This window comes from Dendropsophus ebraccatus, chromosome 5, assembly GCF_027789765.1.
Source record: "Dendropsophus ebraccatus isolate aDenEbr1 chromosome 5, aDenEbr1.pat, whole genome shotgun sequence".
NCBI lineage: Eukaryota > Metazoa > Chordata > Amphibia > Anura > Hylidae > Dendropsophus > Dendropsophus ebraccatus.
This window is the reverse complement of record NC_091458.1, coordinates 123,130,377-123,154,290: the sequence shown is the minus strand read 5'-3', so window position 1 is coordinate 123,154,290 and position 23,914 is coordinate 123,130,377. Positions and strand designations below refer to the sequence as shown.

The window sequence follows — 23,914 nt, the reverse complement described above, 5'->3', positions numbered from 1 at the left end:
CGCTAATCCACATATGATGTAAGGTTAAAAGTGTCATCAAGTGGAAATTATGGTGAACTAAATAGTAATACGATATTACAGGAAAAGTCACAATCAAATTATATATATATATATATATATATATATATATATATATACACACATGCACTGGAATAATAATAGTATGAATGTGATTGTTTACACTTTGCATCTATAAGGTTTTTGTCTTGCTCCGGTCTAAGGTATTAGAGATAAGATTAGAGATCACTCGGAAATTCTCCTCGCGAAGTTCGTCAATATTCACATGAATGGTTTGTCATATTCATGCGAATATTCACGAATTGCATGCAAACTAATAATATTAAAACAGGCAAACTATAATAGCTACACTAGTGGGACTATTACAGAGTTACAATTTTTTCAACAGCTGTTGCTCAGTGGACCTCGACATGGACCTCCCTTTATGGTGATACAAACTCCTTTATGGTTAGCCATATATGGCTGAATTTACACTCTGCCACTTCTTGATTAGTACATTTTAGGGTATAGGCTCACACATCATGGTTTGTATATTTCACATTTGATTTCTGACCTAGCAGCCTGTTCCATAATACCATTGGGGGGGTCATTACAATTGTTTATATCGGGGTATCTTTGGGTCTGTGTTTATTTTGCACAGTCCTTTATGTGTTGTGTGTGTTTTAAATTATTTTAATGTGTTTGTTTGGCACCTGTTGTTCTATTTATCAATAAAGATTTCTATATTTCTTATACGTAATTTTTTGGATATAGTCTGTTTATTCTGGATGTGCCACCCTCTTTAGTTTATGGCATTCTTTTTCTTGTTTGTGTTGTATATGTTTTCATGCCATATTGGGTAGAGCACCCTCTGTTATCTTAATTAAAAAGGTAGTGCCTTGTCCTTCTGGTTTAAGTAAAGAAATTGAAAAATGTCAACTTTTTTAAAATGTCAATCATCCTATCATTCATTTAATTTCTGCAATGGACAGCAGTGGATATCGGTGGATCACCAGGACAGCAGTGGACATCAGTAAATGAGTACCCAGTGAGTTATTAAGATTGACATTGTGTTCACTGTGACTTCCTATAATGCACACCCAGCACCCAAGATACTTGGTATAATGAACAACAGTCACCCAGTTACAATGGCTTCACTGCTCCGACAGAAAACCACCCACAATCCATCCCCCTATCTTCTCTATCTGTTCCTATCTCTCTGTATTTCTCTCCCTGCTCTAACTGCTGCTGCAACCTGCTCTCCACTATACACAGCCCACTGTCCGCCTCCTGGCAGCCAGTAAGCCTATATATAGGGTAAGGGGGGGGGTTGCTGACATCACAGTGGGGTTTTCAGCTGATTGGACGGGCGCAAAGGATTATGAATAATCCCCTGCTCCCACCAAAAGACAGTTCTGTAAGCTAAAATGTTTGGCGAATTCGCAAATCGATAAGGAGGTAATTTAATGCCCGATTTGCTTGGCTCATCTCTATAAGGTATATATTTAAGGAATAACTTGCGTAACATATTTGTAATAGAACACAAAATCTGTCTGCATTCTAAAAATGTTTAAAAAAGAATGACATAAAGACTTTAGTTGCTAAATGTTTAAAAGCCAGGAATTGCTGAAACTGTTTTTCACACATTTTACAAATTTTATTCTCTAGGGCTCTTCAGTGTCAAAACCTCTTTCGGCTGACATTCTAGATAGTATTGTACACTAAACAATAACATGCTGATATATCACATAGACCTTGCCTTGAAAATCAAACAGCTAAAATGCTTGGAGCATAATTGGATGAATGCATTAGACACTCTGGTTCCGGGCAGAAAGCAGATTTGGGAACTAAACCAAGAGGGCTGAAAAACAGGAATTGAAAGGGGTTGTCAGATCAGATCAGTGGGGCTGGCGGTAACAAGTAATTTAGAGAGTGCTTCGACAAGGAAATAGTTTTTAAACTGATCCACACATGGGCAAAAAAGGCTCCATTATCGTTTTTTATATGAATATTTAACAATATGTTCCTTTTTATTAATCTGTTGCAATCCCAAGACTAATAAATGGTCATTATAATTGCAAATAAGAAAGAAAAGCACAGTGCATGCTTTGGTAAAAATAAATAAATAAATCAAATAAATTACAGCTAGTACATCCTCTTAAAAAGTCTGGCTATGTTCTTACAATGTCAAAAGTAGAGAAAAGGCGACTGCTTTTGCTATTTGAAAAAACATCCGTTATTGCCGCGATTTAACTGACTGCTATGCAGTGCATTGAAGTCAATGAAAAGACGGACGTCATAGGAACACAATGTATTGAATAACAGACGTTTTCGCCATGGACGTCAAAATAATGATCATGACAATTATTTTTGCAAACAGCGGACTTTTTTTATTAGTTGTTTACACAGTTTTTCTTTTGTCACTGTTCTTTCTCTGTTTTTACTATTAAATTCAATAGACTTTGTTTAATTAAGCCACCCCAATTAGTAACCAAAATAGAATAATGTACCAACAGCCGTCATTGCACTAAGCGGAGACCAGACAGTTAAATGGCGTCCATTATTTTAGACTCAAAATAACGGACATCATTTTAAAAGGAGCTCATATTTAATCCCACGCTGGATGGCATGTTTTCTTTCCTGGTAGCCAAACTTATGCAACATTGAGGCTAATTAGCCTATAGACACTAGTTGGAGTGTCCATGACTTTACCACCTTGATACTATTACAACAAAGTCAAAAGGTTAGAGGGTCCAAAGTCAATTATGCGCATGATTTAAATAAAAAATGTGTAAGTTTTAAGACCTCCCTATGATAAGAATTACATAAATTTTTGCAATAAAGAGATGGAGACCATGAATCATAGGTCATAGGCTGTATCCATGTTTTCCTTAGGGTTGCATCCAACTTCTTCAGCCACCGGTATTCAAATGCCAATTGATTGGAATCGAATTAGGGTTACGCTAATCTCTAGTGCTACTGTAAAGTACAACTGATCACTTGAAAAAGAAGTACTCATATGGCTGTTTATGGGTAAATTAAAGGGATATTCTCATCTCAGCTAATATATTTATAGTATAGTATAGTATATTTGAAGGGCTTGTCAAGTTATATATTTTAAGCAAATACGTTCATTTAGCACAAGTGTTTTTTTCTCCTGATATGCTGCTCTTTACCTTCCATTGTACAGTATATTTACACTGTATCTCCATACATCTACATTACCGTATAGCTATATATACTGTACTCTAGCAAGACCACAGCTGTAACCTAGACAACCAATTGTCAACAATGGGAGGGAAAGAGCAGCAAATAAGGTGAAGGAGGCAAATTTGCTAAATGACTGTATTTTCAAAAATATTTAACTCACCAAGTCCTACGGGTTTAGCTATGTTAGTTGAGCAGACCCTTTTAGCTCAAGTGTTATGGTTTTTAGGAGGAATCCAAGTAGGAAAAGTTTAAAATGGAAAAAATAAAATTTTTTGGTCTTAAAGTGTTTAAAATTAAGCCATTTTAGTAGTATCTGCAAGTTAGTAAGTTTTGTGCCTAGAAAGTGAGGAGGCAACACTTTTTAAGTTTTTACAAGCCATCAAAAAATTATCCGATTTTGGTGAGTAGCAAGTAAAAAAAGAAATGCCACACAGAATGTTCATAGAAGTAACACAAAAGCCTCAATGCTATGGATTTTTACAGCAATTAGGGTAGTTAGAGATCTTCTCTTAACACCTATCTTTAACACAGCTGCTGAATATACAGTATGTGCATAGGCTTTTATAGTGGCTCTGATATCACCACTATCCTGTCTCCTGATTGGTTGGGAGACCTGTTTGCAAGGTATTATTGGCTACCCTAATGCTGCGTTTACACGGAACGATTATCGTTCGAATTTGCACGATAACGATCGAATTTGAACGATAATCGTACATGTAAAGGCAGCGAACGATCAAACGACTAGCGGGAAATCGTTCATTTTGATCTTTGAACATGTTCTTAAATCGTCGTTCAGAAAAAAAATGTGCAGATCGTTCCATGTAAACAATCATTTACCGATTTTACCTATGTGCGAGATAGGCTAAGTGATCGCAAAAGGATTTTTCCGTATGATATATTGTTTTGTCTAAACGCTGATCGTTATAAAAAAAAAAATCGTTACTTCGAAATCGTTTATTGTACGATCGGGTGAATTATCGTTCCGTGTAAACGCAGCATAAGGCCACACCATCTGTCTCCTATCTCCATTCTGCCACCTGGCCAACACTATTTTAGCAGGTTAGCCAAACCAAACCACACGAGTTCACACCAAAATCAATTTGATGGGTTTGATATGATCAGCTCTACCATTGACTACAGCAATAAATCTTATTACTCCAGTTCTTAATATAATCATGGGTTACACTGAACATTTATAAATTTATTTATCTCTAGACTCACATGTAAATTGCCTTGGTTTTACAGTGTTATTGTACATGCAGTAAATAAGCAATTGTTGACTTCTGGGTTGACTCAGATATTTTCTATTGTGTTGGGATGCGAATGTAATCTGTTTTCATTTTAAAGCTTTAAATAAGCTCATGTGCACAAGGATACTTAATGTTTTGTTCTCTTGGAGTGAAGCATCGAGCTGTCTAGAGGGCTACGGTTAATGGTTACATTTATTTAACAGCATGTACTCATTCCAAAAGTAAAATCAATAAGGACATGATAAGGGAACAATAAGAGGATTGTAGGCAAGATTTATCATGAAATTACACAGAATTAAATCTACCCTAATACCATCTGAAACACTGTCAATATTGCTTCAGTTTCCTTTTTACATCTGTAGTCTACAATAAAATAGGATGCCGCCGAGCAGATAGACATCAGAAGGCAATAGAATTGTCAGATAGGGAACATTTTTTTCTTACTTCTTATGTTTGATATGTTTTTAAAATGTGAAATTTTTGAATCTCCTAAAGTCAACCTTTTAAAACCATACAATTTCTAGGTCTACTATTCTCCAATGAAACATTTCATCATGACAGCAGTTGGAGCTCCATTGTCTGTGTATAAACATGAACTTAAAAGATACTAATTTGTCTGCTGGTAACCACTATAAGGGGAACAGCTTACTGAATACTTCTATACTAGAGATGAGCGGGGAAGGTAATTTCTAAACCTCCTGCAGGTTAATTTTCTGGGCCAGTTTGTGGAGAAGCCAACTAGAAGTGATGCCTTGTTGGATCTGGTAATTTCTAACAACGCTGAGCTGGTTGGGGATGTCACTGTCCATGAACACCTGGGTAATAGTGACCACAATATAGTGACTTTTAGCTTAAAGTGTAGAAAAGAAAAACATGTTGGGAGGGCAAAAACTCTTTAAAAGGGCCAATTTTCCTGGGTTAAGTGCAGAACTTCAGAGCATAGACTGGGAGCGGCTGCTGTCACATACTAATACAGCTAATAAATGGGAAATCTTTAAATCCACATTAAATAACTGTACTGCCAAATATATTCCTATGGGTAACAAATATAAACGGTTAAAATCAAATCCCACATAGCTTACAACCTAGGTTAGAAGGGCTATAAATGAGAAAAAAGGGGCATTCAAAAAATACAAATCAGAGGGGTCAGCTTTAGCCTTTAAACATTACAAAGAGGTCAACAAAACCTGTAAACATGAAATAAAAGCAGCAAAAATTCACAATGAAAGGCAGGTAGCCATAGATAGCAAAAGAAACCCCCAAAAATTCTTCAAATATATTAATGCAAAAAAACCAAGGTCAGAGCATGTAGGACCCCTTAATAATGGCGACGGGAAGTTAATAACTGGGGATCAGGAGAAAGCTGAGTTACTTAATGGGTTCTTCAGTTCTGTATATACAAAAGAAGAGGATGGAGCTGTGGTGGGTGGGGCCAGTACTGAGGTGGGTGGGGCCAGTGCTGCTAACACATGTAATGTACTTAACTGGTTTACTATATATATGGTCCAAGATAAATTAAATAAACTCAATGTAACCAAAGCTCCAGGGCCTGATGGATTACATCCCAGAGTTCTTAGGGAACTCATTTCTGTAATTTCTCTATCCTTGTACTAAATATTAAGTGATTCTTTGCTTACTGGTATTGTGCCGAGGGACTGGTGTAAGGCAAATCTAGTGCCGATCTTCAAAAAGGGCTCTCGAACTTCCCCAGGTAACTACAGACCTGTAAGCTTAACGTCCATTGTGGGGAAACTATTTGAGGGGCTTATAAGGGACTACATCCAGGAATATGTAGTGGCTAATAGTTTTACAAGTGATAACCAGAATGGTTTTACTAAGGACAGAAGCTGTCAAACCAATATGTTTCTATGAAGAGGTAAGTAGAAGCCTGGACGGCGGCGCGGCTGTGGATATCGTGTACCTGGATTTTGCAAAAGCGTTTGACACAGTTCCTCATGGACGTCTGATGGGTAAGTTAAAGTCTATTGGTTTGGAAAGTTTAATGTGTAACTGGATTGAAAACTGGCTTATTAATCGTACCGAGAGAGAGTGGTGGTCAATGATTCCTACTCCAAATGGTCCCCGGTAATAAGTGGTGTACCCCAAGGGTCAGTACTGGGCCCTCTTCTGTTTAACTTGTTTATTAATGATATTGAGAATGGAATTAACAGCAATGTTTCTATCTTTGCAGATGACACCAAGCTTTGTAGTACAGTACAGTCTATGGAGGATGTGCAGATGTTACAGGATGACTTAGACACACTGAGTGTTTGGGCGTCCACTTGGCAAATCCGGTTCAATGTGGATAAATGTAAAGTTATGCACCTGGGTACTAATAACCCACATGCATCATATGTCCTGGGGGGAGTTACTCTGGGAGAGTCGGTGATGGAGAAGGATCTGGGTGTACTTGTAGATAATAGACTACAGAATAGCACACAATGTCAGTCAGCGGCTTCTAAAGCCAGCAGGATATTGTCATGCATTAAAACAGGCATGGACTCTCGGGACAGGGATATAATATTACCGCTTTATAAAGCTTTGGTGCGGCCTCATCTGGAGTATGCCGTCCAGTTTTGGAACCCGATTCATAAAAAGGATGTTCTAGAGCTGGAGAGGGTACAAAGACGGGCAACTAAACTAATAAGGGGAATAGAGCATCTTAGTTATGAGGAGAGATTAAAAGAACTACATTTGTTTAGTCTGGAGAAGAGACGTGATATGATTAACTTATTTAAATATATAAATGGCCCCTTCAAGAAATATGGGGAAAAGATGTTCCAGATAAAACCCCCTCAAAGGACAAGGGGCCACTGCCTCCGCCTCAAGTTAATAAGGTTCAATCTTTGGAGGTGACAAGCCTTCTTTACCATGAAAACTGTGAATCTGTGGAACAGTCTACCACATGATCTGGTCACAGCAAAAACAGTAGAGGGCTTCAAAACCGACCTAGACAAGTTCTTAGACCAAAATAATATAAATGCATATGTATAGAACCTTTCACCCCTCCCCCTTCCCTGTATCCATCCCCTCCTTGGTTAAACTTGATGGACATGTGTCTTTTTTCAACCGTATTAACTATGTAACTATGAATACAATTCGATCGAGTAGGCATTCAATCAAATATTGCGGTATTCGAAAGATTCGAATATAATCGAGTAGTGTGTCAAATACGCGGCAAACATTCGAAAGCCCTCCCACTTGGCGCTTTTTTAAAATCCAATCACCATGCAGGGAGGCCGTGAGGGACCCTGGGAATACGCACACAGCACGAAAATGGTGTCTACCTTTATTGGATAGCTGAACCACATGACCTCAAATATTTAAGACTTGACTTCCGTCTCTCGACTGCAGATGCGCTTTCAACCTAGTCAGGGAGAGTTCTTCAAGCAGGGAGAGATAGGTTTTAATAGCATTTTGGGTAGGCAGGCTTACTACTGAACCTAAAAGTCCTTTTCGGGGCTAATATCCAGCAAAAAAAGTCATCTCTGGAGTGTGCATCCAAAGCACTTATCAGTGGTGAGAAATAGATGATATAACAGCAGCAGCAGCTGTATTCATTCCAGTACCCTGTGTGTCGCCCCTTGAGAAAGCGGAAGTACGCGAAACGTACATCGGGGTTAACGTCATCATTGCCATGGGTAAGCATGTGTTCTGATTAAGGCTGGGTTCACACTATGTATATTTGAGGCTGTATTTGTGAGGCTGTATAGCAACCAAAACCAGGAGTGGATTGAAAACACAGAAAGGCTCTGTTCACATAATGTTGTAATTGAGTGGATGGCCGCCATTTAATGGCAAATATTTGCTGTTATTTTAAAACAACGGCTGTGGTATTGAAATAATGGCCGTTATTTACTGTTATATGGCGGCCATCCACTCAATTTCAACATTGTGTGAACAGATCCTTTCTGTGTTTTCAATCCACTCCTGGTTTTGGTTGCTATGAGGACCTGACATGAGGACCAAATACAGCCTCAAATATACATAGTGTGAACCCAGCCTAATTATAAGGCTTAGAACCAATATAGGTCAGGTATATTTATGCCTAGGATGCCTGGAAGGTCATGTGGGTATACTACATGTGTGCTAATAGTGATCTTCATGCTTACCACTATGGATACATACTAATATGATTGATTCAGTACTGTGGCAATGAGTTGCTTTTCTCTACTGGATTATTTTTGGACTACATGTATATTTTTTGTAGATTTTAAATCACGCTAATAAACGTGTTGAAATATTTTTAAATCATAGCCTTGTTGCGTGTAAATGGTAGTATTTATGGGCTATCAGTGATATTACAGTATGGACTAAAACATTAAGGGTTATGAATTCTGTTAGACGGAAACCGTAATATATCGTTCAGTGTCCTTTGGAACTATTGTGTATAGAGATAGGTTTTAATAGCATTTTGGGTAGGCAGGCTTACTACTGAACCAAAAAGTCCTTTTCAGGGCTAATATCCAGCAAAAAAGTCATCTCTGGAGTGTGCGTCCAAAGCACTTATAAATGGTGAGAAATAGATGATATAGCAGCAGCAGCAGCAGCTGTATTTATTCCAGTACCCTGTGTGTACAAGTGACTTATAGTGTCCCTTGTTTAGCCCACTAAGGGAACGTTAACCTTATACCTATTGTGCCAGTAGCCCAGTAAAAAGCATGTGATACCTATTGTGCCAGTTGCCCAGTGAAAGGCAAGTGATACCTATTTTGTGCCAGTAGCCCAGTAAAAGGCACGTGATACCTATTGTGCCAGTTGCCCAGTGAAAGGCAAGTGATGCCTATTTTGTGCCAGTAGCCCAGTAAAAGGCACGTGATACCTATTGTGCCAGTTGCCCCGTAAAAGGCAAGTGATACCTATTTTGTGCCAGTTGCCCAGTAAAAGGCAAGTGATACCTATTGTGCAGTAGCCCTGTAAAAGGCACGTGATACATATTGTTCCAGTAGCCCACAAAAAGGCACGTCATACATACTGTTCCAGTAAAGTTCGTACAGCATGATGCATGATATGGGCGAATAACATGACGCTCTACAGACGCACATTATAATCATGTATGTAACGCTGCGCAAGAAATACGCAAGAAATGTGTGAACATTGCCGTAAAGCGTTTGCAAATATTTTTCCTTCGCAACTGCGGAGAGTGGCATTATACTGCGATTTTGGGGTGTTGGGTGCACCCAGGCATGCTCCCCCTAATGCCCCAGTGTCATTCCAGAGGTGTTCGCATCGTTTAGGGAGGTTTCATGGGGGACTTGGTGACCTCCAAGTGGTCGAATTTTGATTTCCAAGTGCCGAGAATTTTTTTCCCATAAACTATAATGGGATCGAATATTCGTTCGAATAGTCGAATCTCTGTGCCTATGCGATTTGAATTCTCGAAAGTCGAATATTTCACTACTCAGTCATCTGTATTCTATACATTAAACTCAATGATAACACAGCATGTACTAAGCTCTTGAGCGCCACCTCATTGCATAAGCAGATTGTCTTTCCCCTGAGTTGTGACATCATGACAACTCGGGCGGAAATGCCTTCTGGCGAGAGTCCCGGGGCTGGTCAGATGGCGCATCGTGGGTATGGGGAAAGGTAAGCAATGCTTCATTGTTACTCTCTCTCCTGCCACATTTGAGTAGTTAGCTGAGGCTGGATTTCTCCTTTAAAAAGAGCACTACATAGACATGCTGAGACCTAAATGCCATTCCTGCTCTGCTGGAAAGAAAGGAGTTCTCTCACACCACCTTTGGAGGGTAGCTCTCCATTTGAATCAGTGTTTCAGTCCACCTAGGTTTCAGTGTTGTGTTTCAGTCTTAAAGCATAAACAAAGGATATACGTCAAGCCAGTCAAGAAACAATGTGTAAAATTCCAAAACAAGAAAGGGATGAGGGCTAAACAGCAATATATAGCGCCACCTAACAACTGCAGAGAATTCTGATGCTGCTGTTTAATGAGCACTTTTCTCCGACGAATAGAAGTGCACTTCAACCAGTGGGGAAACCCATTAGTCTTAGCTGTAAGAAGCTGTAAGGGCCTGGCTTTGGGAAGGAGGTGTAGCTCATGATCTGTAAGCAGAGTCAGGCATAACTGCTTACTTAGCCCTAGATGCACCCTGTAGGTTTCCCTTCTCTGGTGTTGCCGCAGTACAGGGGGATACAGACACTAATTACCTCTTCATTTTCCTAATGCCTCCCTTACACGAAGATCTTGCTAACATCGCTCCAGACATTCAACCATGGAGAAATATGGCTAGAACACCTCAACGAGACTTGGTTAGGAGTAGAGATGAGCAATGTGAACCCAGTGTATCAAAATCTGCTGGTAAACAGGACGTTAATTCGCTTCATCTCGCCCTTTCGTTAAGGAAATTCACAAAAAAAAAAAATGGTGGTTGTACATGGAGAGCAGGGAGAGACTAACAGAGCAATGTAGGAACAGAGAGGAGAGAAGAGCAGGGTTGATTCTGGGTGATTGTTTGATGTAGCTGTCAACCAAGTGTCGAGTTTACCAAGTAACTGGGTGCCTTTAGGAATTTACAGGGACCACTGAAGACTTAAGGGGAGATTTATCAAACTGGTGTGAAGTAGAATTGTCTAAGTTGCCCCTAGCAACCAATCAGATCCCACCTTTCATTTTTCAAAGAATCTGTGAGGAATAAAAAGTGGAATCTGATTGGTTGCTAGGGGCAACTAAGACAATTCTACTTTACACCAGTTTGATAAATCTCCCCCTAAGTCCATATTATTGGGCACTGTAAACTTCTGTAAACTCCTATTAAGTTATACTAATTTACTGGGATCAGTGGATTGAACGAGGGCCTACCATGATCAGTGCTTCACTCCACTCCTGTCCAGGGAAAAAAAAAAAAATATGCTACTGATCCACCAAGATCCACTGCTGTCCATGGCGGAAATTGGATGATTGACTGGCTGATTGACAATATGAGTCTATGGGGCCATTGAAGTTTAGACATAAACACAGTCGTCTCCTTGCTCGGTCTACTGATTGGTCAAACCCTGACCAATAAAAACTTTTTATATGTCAAAATATAAAAAGGTTTTGTTAATAACAGGTACCTTTAATCATTACAGTATGCAAAGTGTCCCCTTTTTTAGTGCTATATTGGCTCTGTGAACTAATGACGTGCACTAATAATCACTTCACAAATCATTTTCTAACAAGCTGAGTTCATCGGAAACAGATTTAAGTATACCATACTGTACATGCACCATGTTTTAGACAGGCAACTCTAACAATCTGTTTTATTCTGTTTTTATGCCTTGCGCACCTGAGGGTATAAGACATATTTTATCCGTCACACATATAATCTCAGCATGCTGTTTACTTGCTCTAGGGGAGGAATAGGCTTATAAAATCTGTGCTACGAGACAAGTGCAAAAGACAAGTGCAGAAAAGAATACACTCAAAATTCCTTTGGTTTCTCACCTACTTATATTGTATCAAGCTTAAACGTTACATCCACATAGCATAAATGGAATCTACCTTTCCTTGTAAATTTATGCACTCTATGTTTGCTTGTTTTTGATCTAAATTAAATATGGCATCTATTCTGTCGAGAGTTTACAATGGGTTAGAAATTCTCAGTTGCATTGGCCAAGGATAAGAGGTTTACAATGCCCTGTTGAATAGCCTATTATAGCCTTAGTAGTCTTAAAAGGGTATAATGTTAAGACTCGTCACATCTACACAGGCAAAAAACTATTACATTTGTATGGCATAAATGTGAATGGCGGAGGAGAAAGTATAGCATTGTGATTGAACACTGTGTAAAGCTATGGGCAAACACCATGGTGATTTTTTTTCTTGTTTCATATTTGTATCATGCAGTGCTCAAAAATTGATTTTAGCATTTTAAATGCACAAAGAATCATGGAGCATAAACAAATAGCTTATGTTATGTTTTTGTTCTCAGCCAGTGTCCCTATCACAGCACATCCTGCTGTTTTCCTTAGTGTTATTGTAGGTTCAATGGACAGCAACCAATCAGAAGCCGGCCTTTGAGGACAAGATTGATGGCAGACTATAGGAAAAATATAGTATTTTTATTGTCTAAACAGGAAAATCTGCATCTACTGGTTATTTTCAATATAGCAGCGCACAGTACTCACAGTGCCCCCCATGTAAGTAAGCATCTTCCTTTAGGTAATTCCCACATAGGTAGCGCCCACCACCACCACCACCTTCCTCATTAAGGCTGGGTTCACACTACGTATATTTCAGTGAGTATTGTGGTCCTCATATTGCAACCAAAACCAGGAGTGGATTGAAAACACAGAAAGGCTCTGTCTACACAATGTTGAAATTGAGTGGATGGCCGCCATATAACAGTAAATAACTGCCATTATTTCAATACAACAGCAGTTGTTTTAAAATAACAGAAAATATTTGCCATTAAATGGCGGCCATCCACTCAATTTCAACACTGTGTGAACAGAGCCTTTCTGTGTTTTTAATCCACTCCTGGTTTTGGTTGCGATATGAGGATCACAATACTGACTGAAATATACATAGTGTGAACCCAGCCTAAGGCTTTCCTATGAATAATTAAAAAATAAATAAACACGCTTACCTGGCTGCAGAGCTGCAGTCCTCCAGTATCTCCTCTGTTTGAACTGTAAGAGTCCCAGAACAATGAGGGAGGAGGGCAGATTCTTGTAGCTGGAGGCAGGGGGCCACTGGCTCCTCTCTCTGTCAGTAACAGAGCTGCTTCATTAATGAGCTGTCCTCATTAAAAGTCCTCATTGTAAAAGGGCCAGACGCAGTACCCAGTGGCCAGGTGGGCCCTGACGCCTCCTTTATAGCAGCAGGGTGCATTGTCTGAGGCAGACAGTTCATGTCACCTCATGGCAGAAATGCATGTCACTCCCTTTAAAGAATCTATTTCTAGGCCATGTTCGCACTATGTAATTTAACAATTAACAACGGTCGTTCTTACAGATTGCAACAACCGCCGCTGTTCATTGACAGTGTGGCATTACATTAGATTATAAGGAACAATGGCTATATAGTATACACACTGTATACACTATGGCCGGTGTTCTCTGCAGCCGCACAAAATAACTGACAGATCTATTTTGTGCGGCCGCTATTCAGTGAACAGCGTCCATACAAGATGGACTGTACTCACAGTCTAAAGTACAGCTCCTGGCGCATTTTACATTGTGTGCTATGGCAAATTGGAGTGCAGGCACATCCGAATGTGCCCACATTCCAATTAAAATGAAGTGATGTTCACCCGGCCAATACTGCAGTATTGGCCGTATGAAAATCTGAGACATCGGATATCATTCAGGGACTCACAGGTGACATCTTCTTTGATCTGAGGCATCACTTTCCTTTTCCTCTCCATCTGGCCCAGACCACTATGATAATTTCTTGCAGCTACAACATCTTAGGCTTCACACTTTTTCAGCAACTTTCTTCCCTTTTCCCCTCCTTATAGGCTCCCAAACTGTAATAATCGCGCTGTTTGGTGCACTAAAGTCAGTAGGTATGTACTGTAAGTTTACCCTTGTATGTAGGATCCCCTACTGTGCCCTCCATATAGTAGTAATGTCCCCTGTGCCCTTCATATAGTAATACTGTCCCTGCTGTGACACTCATATAATAATAATAATAATAATAATGCCCCCTGCTTTGCCCTCCATATAGTAATAATGTCCACGTGCATTGCACCCATATGTCCCTTTGCATTGCCCCCATAGTAATAATGTTCCCCTGCATTAAACCCAAATGTCCCCCTGCATTGGCCCCATAGTAATAATGTCCCCCTGCATTGCCCCATTGTAATAATGTTCCCCTGCATTGTCACATATGTCCCCCTGCATTTCCCCATATAGTAATAATGTCCCCATGAACTCCCCCCATATGTCCCTCTGCATTTCCCATATAGTAATTATGTCCCCCTGGACTCCCCCCATATGTCCCCCTGCATTCCCCATATAGTAATTATGTCCCCCTGAACTCCCCCCATATGTCCCCCTGCATTCCCCATAGTAATTATGTCCCCCTTCACTCCCCTCATATAATAATTATGTCCCCCTGCACTTCCCAATATGTCCCCCTGCATTCCCCATATAGTAATTATGTCCCCTTCAATCCCCCCATATGTCCCCCTGCATTCTCCATATAGTAACTATGTCCCCCTGCATTCCCCATATGGTAATTATGTCCCCCTGCACTCCCCCCATAAGCCCCCCCTGCGTTCCCCATATAGTATTTTTGTCCCCCTGCACTTCCCTATATGTCCCCCTGCATTCCCCATATAGTAATTATGTCCCCCTGCACTCCCCCCATATGTCCCCATGCACTCCCCATATAGTAATTATGTCCCCCGGCACTTCCCTATATGTCCCCCTGCATTCCCCATATAGTAGTTATGTCCCCTTTACTCCCCCCAAATGTCCCCCTGCATTCCCCATATAGTAATTATGTCCCTATGCACTCCCACCATTTGCCCCCCTGCATTCCCCATATAGTAATTATGTCCCTCTGCATTGCCCCAACACTTTAAAAAAACATCACTGTGCCTGCTGGAGGATCCCTTTGTTTAAAAGACAGGCAGATGTGGGAGGTGAGGGTGAGATCCAGGGGAGGCGCCGAGGAGGGGGGGGGGCATTGTACCGCCCTCAGGGTAGGGGGGGGAGCGGGGGTGGCGATGATGCCATGGGTCTGGGTGGCTGGGCCCGCCCAGTCATAGAAACGGCCCTGTTGATATAGCATCTAAACATGGCCCTAAGGTGTTATGAATACTAAAGGACACCTTCTGAAGTATTGATTAATTTAGGCCTTGACAGCTGTTCTGATGGCACAAGGAGACCTATACAACCTTGGCTGTACTGTAATGGCTGATATGCCAGATTGCCATATTTTCAGCCAGGCACATACTGTATACATGGCAGATAACGGATACTGATAATGGATGGATGTAGTTAAATTTAAGACATAGTATGCATTTGTAAATATGTCATTTGAGGTATTTAACCTAAATCAGCTGATCTGCGTTCCCCTCTACCTTGGATTGTAATAGATTGGCATTCTGATTGTGGATCAACAGAATAGATGACTTAGTGAAAGAGACACAAATCTCGACACACCAGAGAGTCTGATTGTCAATGAAGCTGCATGTAACCTAGAGATGAATGCCTTTTATTACTCAACCAAAGATTAAGTATCTGTCACTCTGAGTCATTTCACATCAAGTGAAAAACCACTAGAATATCATTATTGAAGCTGTTTAATGGCACTAACATAATTTGATATCTCAAGCTCATTCAAATGCACAATGCGGCATATCAGCAGTATATAATAACGGACTCTCTCCCATGTTCATTAATAGAAGCTTTCTGCACCAGCAGTGCTAATCACTTTTATTAAGGTCGCCTTCTTGCTGTGTTTGGACTATTTTTGCAGTCCAGGTACAACACTGAAAAGCTTTGTGCTTTTTGCATAATATGAAATTGCCTATTAGATACATTGTATAAAACCTATTGACCTCACATATGCCGTTTACTCCCCTGTCCTTGCCTGTTCTGAAGAAGACCTCCAAGCCATTCGGAAGTCTTTGCCAAGGCTCACCAGAGCATATTACTGCTTTTCAGCCCTGCAACCTAAGATCCTTTGTTAAGATATTCTTCAACAGCCGTATAAATCCTTCTGGCAATACTTCATCCCTAAAGGCAAGTTCAGCACATTGTCATTTTAAGAGACTGTCAGGTTTTGAGAACTGTGACCTCAAGAAATAAACACGGATTTAGACAGGTATATAAGCTTAATGACCGACACGTCAGCCATACAAAATGTCAAATCATTTACACCACAGAAACTCAATGTAAGAAAAAGCTGCTATGGTAAGCTGTGGTAGGGAATCAGCACTACAGAAAAAAAAGCATAGGGTAATATAAATCCAAATATATGCCTACCAAAAATGTCATAACAGTAAAGTGCATAGTGCCTGGCATAACACAATACATAAAATGGCACCGTATTCACCCTCTAAGACAAAAACAGGGAAAATAACTAGACATAAGCGAGTAGTAAAATATTCAGAAGCTCGCAATTCCATTTGAAGAGACAATGATGCTTGACTATGCGAATATCGAACCCCATTAAAGTCAACAGGGGAAAAAATGCTTGTTTCTTGGAAACCTTAATTCAACCACTTGGAGGTCACCAAGTCCATAATGACAACTTTACAAAATGATGCAAACCCCTCTAGAATGGAACTGGGAAAGCAGGGAAGCAGTATTACACCACACAGGTGTAATACACACAGGTGGCGATATTAGAGGTCCCCGGCAGTAGTACCGCTCCCTGTGATAGCTAATATTTAATTAAAACAGCAAATTTTTATTTTTATTTTGCTATTTTTTGTTTACAATAGCAAAACTGTAGCAATAGCAAAAATGCAGTTTCAATTAAATACACTGTTAATATATATGCAGTATATATTAATTAAAACAGCATTTTTTTTCGTTTGTTTTGCTTTTGTAAACAAAAAAAGATCAATATTAGAATGAAAATTTGCTGTTAAATATAGACTATTACCATTAATGTCAGGATGCCGCTAATATCACTAAATACAGCTCCCTGTAACAGTTTATAAAACTATTATTAACTGGGATAAAACTATTATTAACTGGGGTAAATATATCATACAAGAGGCAACTATTCCTAACTGGGGCAGGTCTTTCTATTAACCAACAACTATACCTACCAGGTGTGAGTGTACCTACTGGGGATAACTATACCTACTGGGAGGCAACTATGTGTATACTGGGGGAAGGGACTATACCTACTAGTGCAACTCTACACCTACTTGGGAGTAGCTGTACTTATCGGGGCAGGTAGACCTACTGGAGGGCAGCTTTCTTATACTGATGGCAACTTTTTACTGACCTGGTACTTACCTAGGTACTGGGAGGCAGCTGTTAGAGTAGGGAACTGGACGACAAAAGAGGTGTAGCCCTGACGTTAGTACCCACCCCACTGTCCCTGCCTATTAGCCTTAACTGCCCTAGTCGGCAGAGGACAACTGGTTGACAGTCCCTAACTTGAATAAGTGAACAAAAACAAGACGAGACTAATAAATAACACAATTAAAAAGGGTTAAAAGTCCGGGTCAAACACAAACAGACACCAGGGAGTGTGGATAGGTAATGTATGAACTTTACACACATCGTATGCGCTCCTGCCGGGATCCCATGCGGCGCTGGAAAAAACTGACATGTCAGTTTTCTGCGGCCGGAATTCAGTGAATTCCGGCCGCAGAAAGCCCTGTCAGTTCACACAGTGAAGCAAGTGGCTCGGGCCGCTTGCTTCACTGTGTGCTATGGGAAGCTCTGATGCGGGCGTGCGCTGATCCGCCGGCATCAGAGCTTTGCGGCCAGAAAGAGACCGGACGTTCCGTGACCCGGCTGGGTGTTCACGTAATGTGAACATAGCCTGAATTTGTACACATCGAGGTAAACATAGCAAAACTTCACATCAAGTGTAATAGATTTGCATATATATTTACATTTAGATGAATATATAAAAAATGAATTACATTTTACTGCAGACATTTTAAATCAATGTAACTTAACTAGAAACCATCAAGTTAGTAGAATAACATTCCAAATATCTCATAGTGGAGAAGTAAATTCAGACCTCTAAAATGTGAATCCTTATTTTAAATAAACACATGGCAGTGCCTGATATGGTCTGGTCAACAACTATGGTTGGGTGTTACAAAGGGAGCTGCTTGCTTATCTTATGCTGCAGAGGATGGCTCACACTTTGTTATATGGCATTGCAATATTTTCATCTTGTGTACAATTTGAATCTTTCATTTAAAATAGAAACAGATTAAAATAAAAGAAAAGCGGAAATGTGAAATAAATAGTTTTGACGTGAGGATTACAAGAAAGATTCAGGGCTGTGCTGAAATGTTATTTTCAAAAAATTCCTACAAGACTGATAGCTCACACCAAGATATGATAAACAATATACACTTTATTGATAATTCATGTGAAGTTCATAAAAATACATATTTAAAATTCCAAAATCATGATATAGACAGATTTGCACAGATGACATAGGTGGGCCACAGAGATCACCAGGACATAATTGAGCAGTGAGGGGAAGCGTAGTAAAATTAGTCAGGCGCCCAAACAAAGGGAGAAATTGATAAAGTGCACAGTGCTATAGGATCTAGTGTCCAATCAACATGTATAGCAGCAATAATAGTATATATTAAGGTGCATAGTGCTGTAAAGATACTGTATATGAAATCTCTGATATATGGGCGACTGCGGTGATTACACATATACACAGTAATAGCGACAATGCCTAACCAGCTTCCAAACTAGTAATATGCTACAGTGCGGGATATACCTCAAGTCCGGTGACTGCGTGGTCCTCCTCCTCCCCTCCATAGTTCATTCAGCTATTATATTCAAGTGGAGCTACTAGTGTTACTATGAGGTTAAATAATTGCCAGGTCAATGCTTAATAAGTTCCCTATCTGATTGTGAGGAGATATGACTCCGGGACCTCCTGCAATCTTGAGAATGGGGCCCAAGTTTCCCATTAGAATGGAATAGTGGGATGCACACAAAGCTTCTCCATTCTGACAAGAACCACAGGTCCCCACTATTAGATAGTTATTCATTATCATGGGGATAGGGAAGAAGGGCCCTATTACACAGAGGGTAATCGGCAGATTATTGCTCCATGTAAGGGCCAGTTCACACTAAAATGGCAGAGTAAAAATGGCAGAATTTCGCCATGCTCAGTGTCCTGCTATTCAATTCTTTGAGCTGAGAGCGGCAGCAGCGGAGGCGCGCACACCCTTACATTCAGACACTGAGCACAGTTTTTGCTCAGTGTAAACTGGCCCTAATAAAGACAATGATCAGTCGATGACAACGATCATAATTGTATCTTTTAGTCCTGACTAAAAATCATCAGCCACCAACTGCGCAGCAATGGCGGTGGCTGGCTGATGAATGTGTAAAGAAAATAAAATATATACATACCTGTCCATGCTCCCCGATATTTTCCTGGCTTCTGTCTGATACCCAAAACCGCTGGGGGACCTTCAGAGCCATCCAGCCAATCACTGGCCGAGACAGGAAAGGAACTCAGCCAGTGATTGGCTGAGCGGCCTGTCATCTCAGAGACCGGCTTTGCAGTGCTGAATGATAGTCAAGCTGTGTAACAGTCTCAGTAAACATGTGCCTGTCTAACAGATATGTGTTCATTTACATTGGTTATCGGGCCATGTAATATGACCCTTACTTTACGAGCTGAAACATATGATGGTAGTGTTTGTGTAATGTTACTTTATTATATACAGTATATGGCTATGTTCTCACACAGTATTTTTGCTCAGTACTTTGGTCAGTATTTTGCAACCAAAACTAGGAGTGTATTGAAAACAAAATAATTAGCAAAAATACAGTGTGGGAACATAGCCTTTAGTTGTTTAGTTATATAGTATTGTAAAAAATAAATGAATAAGTACGCCTTTAAAAAAATGTTTAGGGGAATCTCAAGAGGCAGCATTGTGTACATAGAAAAAACACAAGAAATAACAGCTGCCCACAACTTTATAGGTGGTAGGAAATAAGAGGGAAGCCTTCATTTACCTTTCAGACACAGCATGTATGAGACACACATGGTGACTGCATGCATACAGTCCAGACTCTCTCATATGTGTAACACTATCTAAGCCCTGCCCACAAATCATGTGCTCTATCTGGATCTTTTTTCTGCTAGAGATAAAATTCAGTAAATACCAACAGGCATCAGACATCGGTTTGAAGTAAGGCACCTAGTGGCCAAGAGTTCATAGCTTTTACTCTAGGGCAAAAGATTATGCTTCACAAATGACTCAGGAGTATGTTAGGAGTCACAAAGGCTGCGAAATGAAGAATGATCATTTAGGTTTTCTTCCTATGATCATCTCTCTATATAAGCAGCATATACTTGGTGTTTTTTTTTTATTTTTTTTTATTTTTTATTTTGGTTCCCCCCCAAGCTTACAGTCTTGTACAAACACTGACCACTTTATTTTAACCTTCTTTTTTTTTTCTGCATTTTGACAAATCCATCTGTAATATATTGTACCTATATAATCATTAGGATGTAATTGTATACACTTTCTGCTTATGTCCCTGGGAGCAAACTCAGAACTAAATGAGTTTTTCCTCTTATGATTATGTTTATAATTGTTTCTGCATATATTATTTATGTCCTTTATTGATATATAGTTGTAACTATTATCTACTGTAAATTTATATTTTTAAAGCCTAAAAATAAAACGAGTTGTTTACAGCCTTGTGACCTGTTAACTCCTAGAGTGCATTTTGCTTCCAGAGAGTGTGGTGTTGAGACCACACAAATTTGTAGGACTCTTTGAGACATGTATTATGCTCACTTTGTAACCTAGGTGAGGAGTGAATGTGACATTGAGCTGTAAAATAATTTGTTATCATTAAAATCTCACCCATGTCATTGTGTTGGAGGGGGCGTTCCATGACGCTGATCCAATTGTTATGACTTTTTGATAACTTTGAACCACTGGAGATGTTGCACACCTGATTGTGGCAATCGATTTAGAAGACAAATCTGGTCTTTTTTTTTATATGCCACACGACCACCTTCCCATTGGAAAAACTTGCCGCTGAGCCAATATGGCCTCTTTTATAACCTGCAAGTTAGGCCTGCTCACCCATTACGTGCTGGGTAGTGATGAGCGAATACTGTTCGATCGAATAGTGAGATATTCGAATATTCGATATTCGTACGAATATCCTGCGAATATTCGATAAATATTCAATAGGCGTTCAAATCCCTCAGCTTCCGGTTTTATCCTACACATGGTGAAATAGATGTTTTCACTAAACGAATACTTGTACCCATAGACTTTAATGGGATCGAATATTCGATCGAATATTCGAATATTCTCGGGATATTCGTACGAATATCGAATATTCGAATATCTCACTATTCGCTCATCCCTAGTGCTGGGGTATTTACATAAAAAATTTCTTCACATAAACGCATTAAAGAGGATGTACCACCAGGTATGTCCTCTTTAACCTGACACAGGGATAGAACGGCGCCGTCACGGGGAAGCTGGTGCCGCGGTCCGTTTTTCTAACCGTGGCCCTGTTCCCCTGTATGGCGCCGTTCTTTCCACGGTTACCGGCCGGTGCTCAAGCACTGGAGGTAGGCCGGCCAATCCCCAGTGGGAGGGAATTCCCTCCCCTCTATGACGCGGCTCCGTTAGAATTAAAGGAGCCGCGTCATAGAGGGGAGGGAATTCCCTCCCACTGGGAGCGGGCTGGCCTACCTCTATTGCTTGAGCACCGGCCGGTAACCGTGGAAAGAACTGCGCCGTACAGGGGAACCGGGCCGCGGGTAGAAAATTGACCGCGGCACCGGCTTCTCCGTGACAGCGCCGTTCTATCCCTGTGTAAGGTTAAAGAAGACGTACCTGGTGGTACATCCTCTTTAAAGCATACATCATTCCCATGCTAACATTTGAGATGGCCAGGTAAACAGAAGAAAAGCCAATTGGGGGAAAGTAGGGGGTAAAATTGACCCTTCTATGTTTTCCTCTACTCAAATCTGCAGACTAGAATGTCTCTACTGTCCGGCCTGACTACTAAGCAGAGTGTTGAGCTGTGGCTGTTGTAACTTTTTGCAGGAGAATGTAGGACTGGAGCAAAGTTAAAAATTAATAGGCTATGAAGAAAATCAAATGAGCTGTATTAAAAACCCAGCCAGGCTGTTCAATGTAAGGCCCAAGGCTAATAAGCATAGCCTCCTTCCCTACTTCTTACAGCACTGTCATCTCCTATAGGGGACCAGTAGAAGTTCTGACCAATTGGGGGTTTACTCAGTCCCACAGTGGGCCTGTCCAACCCTGAAATGGTAGCCGAAAGAAGGGAATGCTGGAGAATTTACAATTTCCCACAGCTCGGCATCCTGTTATCGGAACACTCCCACTGCCAAGAAGATAGTAAACGATTTATGCAATATAATGTATTCTTCAAGGTGAACTTTAAAGTGAATAAAATATTATAATCTATTTTCCGATGTGTAAGAGATTATTAGTTTAAAGCTCCATCAATTTCAACCTCAAAGTTTTAAAAAATACTTTAAAGCAAAGGCCTTATACCTTATCAGTTCTCAACAGAGATTTTATGTCTGTAAATCATTTTATATAGACAAACTATATTCTTTATAGTGTGGAGAGTATAGCCACATGAAAATAAATTTGTGATGTTAGATGTTTTTGGTGAAATTTAATCACACATCCTTAATATCTGCTTCTACAAGCAATTGATAAAGAATGGACCTACAAAGATGAAAACAAACAATCATACTGATATGCAATTGACTGAAATAGTATTGCCTCAAAAAACATAAATAGCCTCAAGTATTATTCATCATTATAGTCTAGTCTGAAGCTGTACTTTCAAATTTAAACTGCCCCAGACACTTCAATAGCATAATGAAGACCTAGGGGGAGGGAAGTTATCATTCTATATGCTTTTCAAGAGAGGCAAAATAGTACAAAATATTTGGGCATTTGAGCAACATTTTACTGCCACAAAAACCGACTTTGCACAAAAATAGATAAATAAAATTCCACAATTTTAACTCTCTGCACTGGACTCCCATTGGACCCAACCAGGCTCAAAAACAGATAGACCCCTACCAATCAGAATGTTATGTTACACCTATGTATCAGAGTAATCATCATCTAAACGCTAAATACACACCCCTCTAAAAATGCATAAACATAATGCTGACAAGTACATTTTATATAAATTTACAGGCAGGGTGGCATGTTGGGAACACTTTTTATCTGTTAAGTGTATTATGTTTTCCTCATGCACCGTTGGCTTATGTATACTACTTATCCTGCCTTACGTATGGTTTATGTGTGTAGCATTCTTGCCAGACACAGCAACCTCCTATGAGGTTAACCTTTATTGTTTAGGGTTGTTACCCCTGGGTATCCCTTCTCTCTCCCCCCCCTTTCCTTTTTTTCTTTAGTTAAAGTTTACCTCTTATACTGTGATGTATTTGATGTTATTTGACTTGTTCGTCTTGCTTTTTTTTGTTTGTGAAAAATGGAAAAACTTCAATAAATATTGAAGATGTTGAAAAATAAAGTTAAAAAAATCTTCAAGTTAAAAATATCTTTATTAAATAAACTGACAATTAAAGCACATAAAAACCATCAATTGTGAAAAGAAGAGGTCAGTTCGCTGGGATCTCAGATAAAGTAATAGTGCAATCATTACATAAAGGGCAAAAACACGTACAACTTCAGCATGACTAAGACAACATGTAAAGAGAGAAATCAATATGGCTTTGTTATATAGCACTACTATCCAGTGAGATAATGGCCCGAAACACACTACAATACTATGCAGCC

General features: G+C 39.9%; 1 protein-coding gene across 4 annotated transcripts in view; it reads right to left on the bottom strand.

Annotated features, from left to right (window-relative positions):
- AUTS2 (activator of transcription and developmental regulator AUTS2) overlaps positions 1-23,914 on the bottom strand; it is a 1,036,368-nt gene that overhangs the window by 800,810 nt on the left and 211,644 nt on the right. The window contains exon 1 of one of the 4 annotated variants that reach the window (XM_069971177.1): positions 13,046-13,090. The exons of the other annotated variants lie outside the window; for them this stretch is intronic. The gene's annotated coding sequence lies outside the window, so the exon portion shown is untranslated. Of the gene's footprint in view, positions 1-13,045; positions 13,091-23,914 lie in introns of those variants that run through there. 4 annotated transcript variants of the gene reach the window in all.